At 32.2% G+C, this 9,636-nt stretch overlaps 1 long non-coding RNA gene across 1 annotated transcript; it reads left to right on the plus strand.

The window, feature by feature from the left end:
* Positions 1-2,485: 2,485 nt before the first annotated feature.
* On the plus strand, positions 2,486-3,929 carry LOC114329563 (uncharacterized). Its single transcript, XR_007701152.1, has 3 exons — positions 2,486-2,696; positions 2,795-3,063; positions 3,410-3,929. It is a non-coding gene; the product is annotated as an uncharacterized LOC114329563 (long non-coding RNA).
* Positions 3,930-9,636: the final 5,707 nt, after the last annotated feature.

Consider the following 9,636-nt stretch of genomic DNA (forward strand, 5'->3'; position numbering starts at 1 on the left):
TAATAAATTTTATACCTTTTGTAAAGGACTTTTCAATTAAATAAACAGTTAAACGTTGTTAGATATATATGTACATTAAAACACAAGAATCAAAACAATAATATTAGGTTAATGAGTAAATCCATAAGATGGTAGTGAAAATTTTATTTGTGGTGGTAAGAAAGGTTATTCCTCTCCTTTTTTGGAAGCTTAATAATGTTACCTTTCTTCAGTCCACTGGTATGCTGTTTGTTTCCCACACCTTTTGGATTATGGGGAGCAAAATTTCAGCAGTTAGATGCTGATAAGTTTTAAGTATTTCGGCAGTAATGTTATCGATTCCCGGGCACATTTTAATTCTCAGAGTTTTAATAGATGTTATTATCTCCGTTTTGGAAGGGACCTCGCAAGATATATGCAGGTCTATGTTCTGTGGTTTTCGAAAATTTCATCTGCGTTATCCCTGGACGTCTCCTGAAAATGCTCTTTCCATCTCTCTACTTGGTCACCTGTTGTAGTAAGTAATTCGCCTGTCTTGGATCTTACAATATTCGTACAGTTGGGCCTATGTTTTGTTAGTCGTCTAGTACTTTGGTATAGCGCTCCAGTTCTGTTGTGTTGTGCAGCTGTTTCTGCTTGATTTGCCATGTTCTTCGGCCCACCTTCGTTTGTCTCTTCTTGCATTCCTTTTAACTACTTTATTTATTGCTTCATATCTTTTTTTCGCTGTTTTCTTTCCTTGATAAGATTCCAAGTTTCATCTGATATCCATTATCTTTGTATCTTTCTCTTTTTACCCAGTTTAGCAACTTTACCATTTTCAGAGTTAGGTACTCATTTACTCAAATAAACACATCCTTTGATATATGTTAAAAGACTAGTAGTACATAAAGTCGTTTGTCGTTTTTTTTTTAATATTTGTTTCTTAATAATTCTCCTAGATATAATTAAAATTTCTTTCGTTGGAAATACTTAGTTTTCAATTCAGATTAATCACTTATCAGGCAATTATAAAAATGACAATAAACTTCAAAAACAGTAGTTCAGTGTCATCTTTCCTATTTCATAAAACTTAATTTTCCCCTACTTCCTAACTAGTTTTTATTATTACTGAAGGTAAGATTTTTCTGAAAACAAACCAAACGAACTCACACTCTCCAGATAAATGTGTTCCTAGATTTATAAATGACCTCAATAGCAAGCTGTCTCTCGCTGACAAATACAAAAACCTCTAGTTTTCAGTGTTGACAGATGTACGTGTTTAATAACTCGGAAAACTCTTGTCACTTTCTTTATACTGGCAGATAGGGCTACAATTTTTCTCGGGCCAATCTAATTTTGACGCTACGTTTCACTTAGACCCTTCGTCAATCCAGTTCCAGCTTTTTCGTAATATTTACTGTGCTTGAGTTAGCAGATAATAAACAAATAGACAAGGATATGATTTTAATAACTAAGCTAATTCATACGTAATGGTAAAAAAATAAAATATTAACTGTTTTATTAAATAATTTTTTAGTTAAAAATTATAATGCTGGATATTGGTAAATATTGCACTTAATTTGTAAAAACACATTGCATAGCACCAAACGTAAATTTATTCCTTAACACAAAACAGTTAAATCCAAAATATTTTTTGCGTTATAATTTTCACCTCTATGGTGTAGGTATGGTGAGTATTCTCGGGTATTACTTTCCTATCTAACGATTTCCACAGTTTTCTCTGTATTCCTTCACTTAACCGTTCTCTGCAGTTCATTCTGTGCTGCTAGTTCTCTCCCTGCGGATTTCTTCGTTCCATTGCTTGTTACGTTTTGATTTTGTACTTAGAGATTAGACTATGTTGTTTTATGCAGTTTTTTTAATGTTCATTCACTTGGTCATATATCTACAATTCATTTATAGGTCTGTTGTACTCACTTTTGGTTATTTAAAATAGTTAGTAGACTCTAAAGGATACTGAAAGATTTTATTGTTCACAAATAACTTCATTACAATAAATACATCATATTGCTGTCAAGAGTCACTTCATTTGATGCTATGTCTAGTCCGGAACCCATTGTAAGCGATAATTTCTTCTGAATATTACCTAAAATTAAAATTGAAATAGGATCTTTTAGTAAAGCGATTGTTTATTGGAATATTTTTAATCAAAATTAAAAATTCCAATTAAGTTGAAATACTCTCTATGTATACTGAGATGTTGGCAAATGTTGGATTGTTTTGCGATAATTTATAATAATATATAGTTTTTCCGTCGCATTGTTTTTTAATAATTGTAATCGCATTGGTGCATAGACATCAACAGTTGGAACCTAGAATAAAACAAACAAATATATTGTAATTTGTCGTTTGTTGAATGGATATTTAAAGCAATTCGGTGACCGTAATTTTGTCTTACTTACCTGCTATTTTGGAGTAGTTTATTACTTCTAGGCTGCAAGAATGTTAGCAATAGCATTATTTGTTATTGTTCGGTATTGTAGGGTTATAACAGCTGATTAGGCAATCCAAACCACGTGACCTCTGGTTGGCACACAAACTAACAAAGAGGTTATGTTTGCATCTATTTTTCAATGATTTTTCATTGTTTATCGTCGTATTTTGGATTCATTTGGATTTCGTTTCCTGTTTTTGTGAACTTTATAAACTTTACCACAATGCAAACTGATTATTTAAGGAAATTATTATTGGAAACTCCAGATGTTGCGAGAAAGGTGGGCGAAACAATTTTTTTTACTGTTCATTTTGCCCCGATATTTATCAATAATGATGAATTTTGCAAGCAATAACATTATTTCTTTTATTGTTCTAGATATTTATTGAAGCTGAAAATAATTGGGGATTTAGATCCATACGCAATTCAGTCAGAATTAGATTTTACAGTAAAGTGCAGTCCATCAAGTTACTATTATAGATATTTATACATATCTGGTGGAGTCTGATATGTCACAGTTGCTACTCTAAGCAGCAGATGAAAGCATACAAAAGCCTTCAGGCACATAAATATTTTACAGCTGGATTTGTTTTGAATGGAGTAAAAATTGTTAATGATTTCCTGATTTCCATATTATTGTGGGAAAGGTATGCCTTTATTTTATTTATTCACCATTAAGAAATATATGGATAACAGTATTAGTGTCTTTTGGATAAATTGGTTTTAAATATTAGATTTATTTACGTTTATATATCTGTATGAAACCACACATATCATCGTCCTAATCTGTAAACTGCGAACTCCATAATTCTCTGAAAATGATTTATTACTGCCATATATTTGAATTACTGTCATGATTGTTCTAAAATTATATTATATGAATGTCTGATTTTAAATAAAATATTCTCAATCATTGTAAAGAACGCAAATACTCTAATAAAAATAAATTTTTGTAGTTGAAGAATTTCCAAAAAAATAAAATATTTTTTTTAGGTGAAGCATTTCCAAAAATCCAATGCTAAACGACTAAATGCTTGGGTGGGGTGATAGCCAGTTCTGATGACATAGCAAATTCACATTGTATGCGTATGGCCGGTAATAGTGAAGTCTGCAGCCATATTGCAGCAATCCTATTTTTAGCTTAGTATGCTCAGGGCAAGACAGACGAAGAACCCAATGTATGTACATATGTTACAGCTACATGGTTTGGAGATAGCAACATATGCATTCTCTGATGAAAAACTAATGAGTTTTGAAACTGTTCGGTCAGAGTGCTTGTTGCGCTCACTAAACGAATTGAAATATAAGATGGCTTTGGCATTGTGTTGCAGCGATATGAAAATGGTTATTCATTTTTAATTATAATGTACTTCTTCATCATGAGTAATTATGTATTGGTCTTTTAAATGTGTATTTATTTTTGTAATTAGTATCAACTTGTAATAATAATATTCATTTATCGTTTAAGGTATGACTATGTTTTGACTCTAAAATAAATGTTTTAAAAATCGAATCCTGCCTCTTTCTGTTAGTAACTACCCATGGATATCACAAATTGTGCTTACTGATAGGTTTGTTCGTAGAACGATCAGCAACTCTTGCCAACCATCAGACACATGTGCATTCGTAGTCTATGAATGCTAACTATTAACTGCACAACGCTAACTGTTAACTGCTCATGCATCTGATGGTTGGCAGCAGTTGCTAATCGTTTGTGTCGTACTATGAACAAACCTATTAGGTCTGGATCCCGTGTACCAAAAAAATTGATTAATAGCAAGCTGAACATTTGTTAATAGCTTAACGGTGTCCAGTTGGACAAACTTTGATGTATTGTGACACTGGAACAGGGGTAGTTTTAATTGTGAAACAGTTTGGAAACTCAGATTTGGAACATCAGATTACAAAAACATCCCATATATTTTGTCGGACAGAACATCCAATTGATCTGTTATCCTTTCATTAAATTCTCATGCAAAAATCAGACTGCTATTACTAACCAACATGATTCCTGTAGTTTGACATGGTCTTCGTGTTCTACTCATTAAAATGCCCAGTTGGTGATTTTTTCACCAGTCTGGTTTTTGCATGAGAGTTTAATGAATTGGTAGCAAATCAATTGGAAGTTTTATCTGACAAATTACATAAACATTTTCGTAGTTTGACGTTCCAAATTTTTAACCTATTCCACAGTTAAAACTTCCAGTGTTCCCGTACATCAAAGTTTGTCGGACTAGACACCATTAAGCTATTAATAAATTTTCAGCTTGCTATTAATCAACTTTTTTTTGGTACGCGGGATCCAGGTCTATATGGAATAAATAAATAACAAAACAAATTCCCTGTCAAAACTGCATTTATTTTGAATAGAATGAAAAACAAAATAATATTGTTTTAACAAAATAGGGGATAAATGTTAAAATTTAGTACTATTAATAAAGTTTGTCACATTGGCCTAAAAATGAATGTCACTAGTTACGTTAGTGTCACATATAAATAATTGTAATAATATTAATAAAAACCATAATTCCTAGCATGAGTGCGTCCTGTTATTTGACAATTTAGTTAGGTGAGGAAACATAAATGAGTTTCTAATACGGCTTTTCATCGATTGTCATTTGTTTCGAGCTTCTGTCAGATGTTGTATAATCCGTGTATAATATTACTATACACGGATTATATGACAGAAGCTCAAAACAAATGACTGTGAATGAAAAGCCCTATAGAGGGAACACGAAAAAAATTAACATTATCCGATCAGCTCGACTTCCACAGTTCACTACTATACAGATTACAGGCATGTTCTCAGCACTTAAAATCACTACAAACGAAAAGTTTATAAAATAATCAATCTAATGAATGTCTTTAAATACTATATTAAGCTCAAAATCACGACAAAAAACAAATTAAAATTAACATTATTCTGATCAGTTGGACTTCTACAGTTCACTACTATACAAGTCACAGGCATGTTGTCAGCACTCAAAATCACCAAGAACGTAAAGTTTATAAAATAATTAATCTAATGAATGTCTTTAAATACTATATTAGCTCAAAATCAGGACAAAAAACAAATTAAAATTAACATTATCCCGATCAGTTGGACTTCCACAGTTCACTAATATACAAGTCACAGGCATGTTGTCAGCACTCAAAATCACCAAAAACGTAAAGTTAAAATAATTAATCTAATGAATGTCTTTAAATACTATACTACCTCAAAATCACGACAAAAAACAAATAAGAAAAATCAATAATTACATTGAGTTTAGGTTAAGAACAGTTTTGTGTGCCAACCAAAGATCACGTGATTTAACTTTGACAGGTCGATGGATTCCCTAATTGAGTATCGACGAGTGACATATTAAGTATGTATTGATGGTTATCGACTTTACCAAATGAATTTGTTAAAGTTTTACGACAATTAATGATTGCTATGAGTCTTTTGTTTTTCTTTATCTCTAAAATCACTGTTTCATTTTTTTTGCCTTTGGTTTTTGTTATATATTTGTATAGATATATATTTAGTTTGTAATAAAGGTCCAAATAAGTAGTTATGCTTGTGATTTCTCCTTCATTTGGTAGATTAGTGTGAGGAAGAATAGCATTTGGCCCTAGAATTTAACTGGCGCCCTTGAATTATATCAAAGAAATCTTTTAAAATTAATCCACTCCCGTCTCCACTGGGTGAGCCGGTGCCAAATGCCTTCTGCCAACTGACCAGCAGGACCATTTGAAATTGATACCTTACCATCAATTTTATGAGGTAACATGCTTCGTAAACTTCCTTCTTCCTATCGGGCTCACTCTGTTATTCTGTTTACACAACGTTTTTTGTCTGCTCTTCTGACATCTCCGTACGGGTTAATCTCTTCTGTTCTATGTATGTAGTAGATTATAACTGAGTTTATTCCCATCATCTCTTTTTGTTACTCTTTAGCTTCTCTGTATAAATTCCTTCTCTGTTGCTCTTATTTTGTTTTTGGTTTTCTTATTTATTATCTAATTTTCACACTCCTACACCGAGAGAAAAAAATTCTTGACATAAAGAAATTTTAGAAAGATCGACTTGGCATATTGCCTAAGAAATATATCTTTGTATGTAATATATAATTTTCTAAAATATTTCAAATAAATTTTACTATAGCCAAAGATATATCTTAAACATGATTGAACTATCACTTTCTGGCAAACTTCAAACCCATTAATCAGAAAGAAATTACACTTGATGTTAATTGATTTTATTAGTAGTAAGTCATAAGAATATATTTTTTTGACATTACAAAACTATTCTTTCTGAGCAATATTATTTCTTAGTAAGATTAGTAGTAGATTATTATTATCTTACTATTAATAATTAATGTATTTTTCCGTCGACCCTCCATTTATGATCAATTTTAACACCCTCAAAATCATTGATTAATGACCCCTATTAATGAATGATTTTCTATTAATGAACGATTTCATTATAGGCAACACAACATACATTGCTTGCATAAATTAATTAAACGCCCTGTGATTGGCAGTGACCTGTGGTGTAGGCAACCAAACATATACGCTCGCGCCGCTCACGCGTTAAAATATCTCGATTGTTAATCGCCCTTATTAATAAACTTGTTGGTTAAATAACTATAATGTAAGATAATTAATATTAGAAATATATTTCGCAAATATAACCGTATATTTAAAATTAAGTTAATATTTCTTGAAAATAAAGTGATATTACATACGGCGAAATAAATCATTGTGATTTTTACCACTGGAACCACTGGCTTCTACACAACCATAAAAGGATGGAGAGGCAAATCCAACTTCCTCAAGTTTTCCTTCTTTTGTCAATAGCACTTTGTATATTAGCAATTCACTAAAACAAAATCGTTATGTAGAAAGAGTAAACTTATTTTAATAATTTTTTTTATAAAGATATGAGTATATACAGTATGCAACCGTTTTTGTATGTCAAACTTCTCTTTTTACGACTGTATAGATCTCGAACTGTTCATTTCTGAATCGCATTGTTGTTTTTTGCTGGAGGTGGTTTTCTATGTGGTAATTTGTCCAATGCCTTCTTAAAATCAGTGAAACATGCATACACATCGCAATGACATCCCTGGCTCTCTTTATTAGAACTTGCAAACTAAAAAGTGGTTCCCTAGGACCGATTCCTGCTCTGAATCCAATCCAATCAATAATCTATTTTCTTCTCACAGCGTTAGCTTTTTGGGGAAGTAGAATGAATATTGATAGTAGCCAGTCTTTTGGTAAGTGACCAGTGTCAGATATATAGTTAAATATCTTCGTAACAGCTGCGATTTGGTGTGCTTCTAACGGCTTTTAAATTTCACCATACACTTCGTCAGGTCTTGGTAATTTACCATCTTTTATTCGTTTAATTGCCATAGTTACTTCTTCGTTGCCTTTGATTAGATACGATAAAAATAAATATTATTACTGTAATAGGATGACAATGTATACGTATTTGTGTGAATTAGTTTACTTTTTTATGTATCCACATGCATTTCATCTTGTAGTTTTATACAACTCTAGCCCATATTGGGACAGTACGGTCCTGAACATCCGCTTTTTTTAAATAAATGATGCTAGTTGTACCTGTGTAATCAATTATTTAATTGTAATACTTGATTTAATATTAATGTATTTAGATAATGCTTTTCCTTGAACGTTTCACTTTCTAATATGGAAACAAAAAGTGCACGACTAAAATGGCTTCTGGGTTATGGACTCGTTGACCTTTTTTAGATCCGTCCACATCGTTGGCGAGGAAGCAATTAATAACAGGTTATAACACATGTCATTTTACAGATAAATTTAAGTATGTACTTACAACAGAAATTACTAGAAAAAACCTATTTTACTAACATTTTATGTTTCTCAGTAGGATTTTATTTTTTTTAATATTTTGATATAGGACAAGCAGGAATCACTAATACAACAGACAATAGAGAAAAAAAGAGCTAAGAACAAAGATGTACACATGGCGTTTATAGACCTTAGGAAGGCATAAGACACCGTGCCAAGGAAAGAACTGTACAAAGCAATGACTAAAATAGGGATACCACCTAACCTAACAGAAGCAATCAAAAACATGTACAGTGGAAATGAAGTAAATATAAAAATCGGAAACAAGGTAGTTGCTAACTTCAAAACAACAAAAGGATTACTACAGGGATGCCCAACGTCACCGACTCTATTTAAAATATTTTTAGAACACGCACTAACAACTTGGAAGACAAAGTGTAGGGGTATGGGAATACCGATAAGGGACGATTATCTCTACACATTGTGTTTTGCAGACGATCAGGTGGTGATGGCTCAAGATGAAGAGGATATCAGTTACATGGTAAGAAAACTAAAAGAGGAATACAAAAAGGTGGGCCTGGAAATAAATATGAAGAAAACGGAATACTTAGTAATATCGGAAGAAGACGTAAAAAACTTAAAAGTAGAAGAACAAGTTGAAATAAAAGGAACGAAGAATTTTAAATATTTGAGCTTTATAATGTCGAAAAGCGGAACAACAGAAGCAGAAATAAAAAGTAGATTGGGACAAACAAGATCTTGCATCAGACAACTCCATAATGTAATCTGGAATAAAAACATCAAGGGAAAAACAAAAAGAATGATATACCAGACAATAGTAAGAAGCATCATGACATATGCCGCAGAAATTTGGGTCATAAACAGAAAAACCCAAAAAAGCATTCTGGCAACCGAAATGGAATACTGGAGAAGATGCTGTGGTCTCACCAGAAGAGACAGAATAAATGAGTAGATAAGGAGAAGAATGCAAGTGGAAAAAGATGCCCTGCAATATATAGACGAGAGAAGACTGAAATGGTACGGCCACGTACGCAGAGCAGAAAACACTTGGATAAACAAGGTTACAGAATGGAGCCCAAGAGGAACGAGAAGAAGAGGACGACCTAGAAGATCTTGGAAAAATGAAGTCGACGAAGCCATGTCTAAGAAAGGATTGGAAGACGGAGACTGGGAAGATCGAAAAAAATGGAAGTTCTGGCTGACGGAAGGGAAACGGCATTAGCTGTAGACAACCCTTATATATATATATATATATATATATATATATATATATATATATATATATATATATAGAATTTTAAATAATTCACAACCCATCTGCCCAGCGTGGTAAAAGTTCCAACAAGAAAGATTCCTTAGTACTCAACAAAAGAGTAAAT

This window comes from Diabrotica virgifera, chromosome 10, assembly GCF_917563875.1.
Source record: "Diabrotica virgifera virgifera chromosome 10, PGI_DIABVI_V3a".
NCBI lineage: Eukaryota > Metazoa > Arthropoda > Insecta > Coleoptera > Chrysomelidae > Diabrotica > Diabrotica virgifera.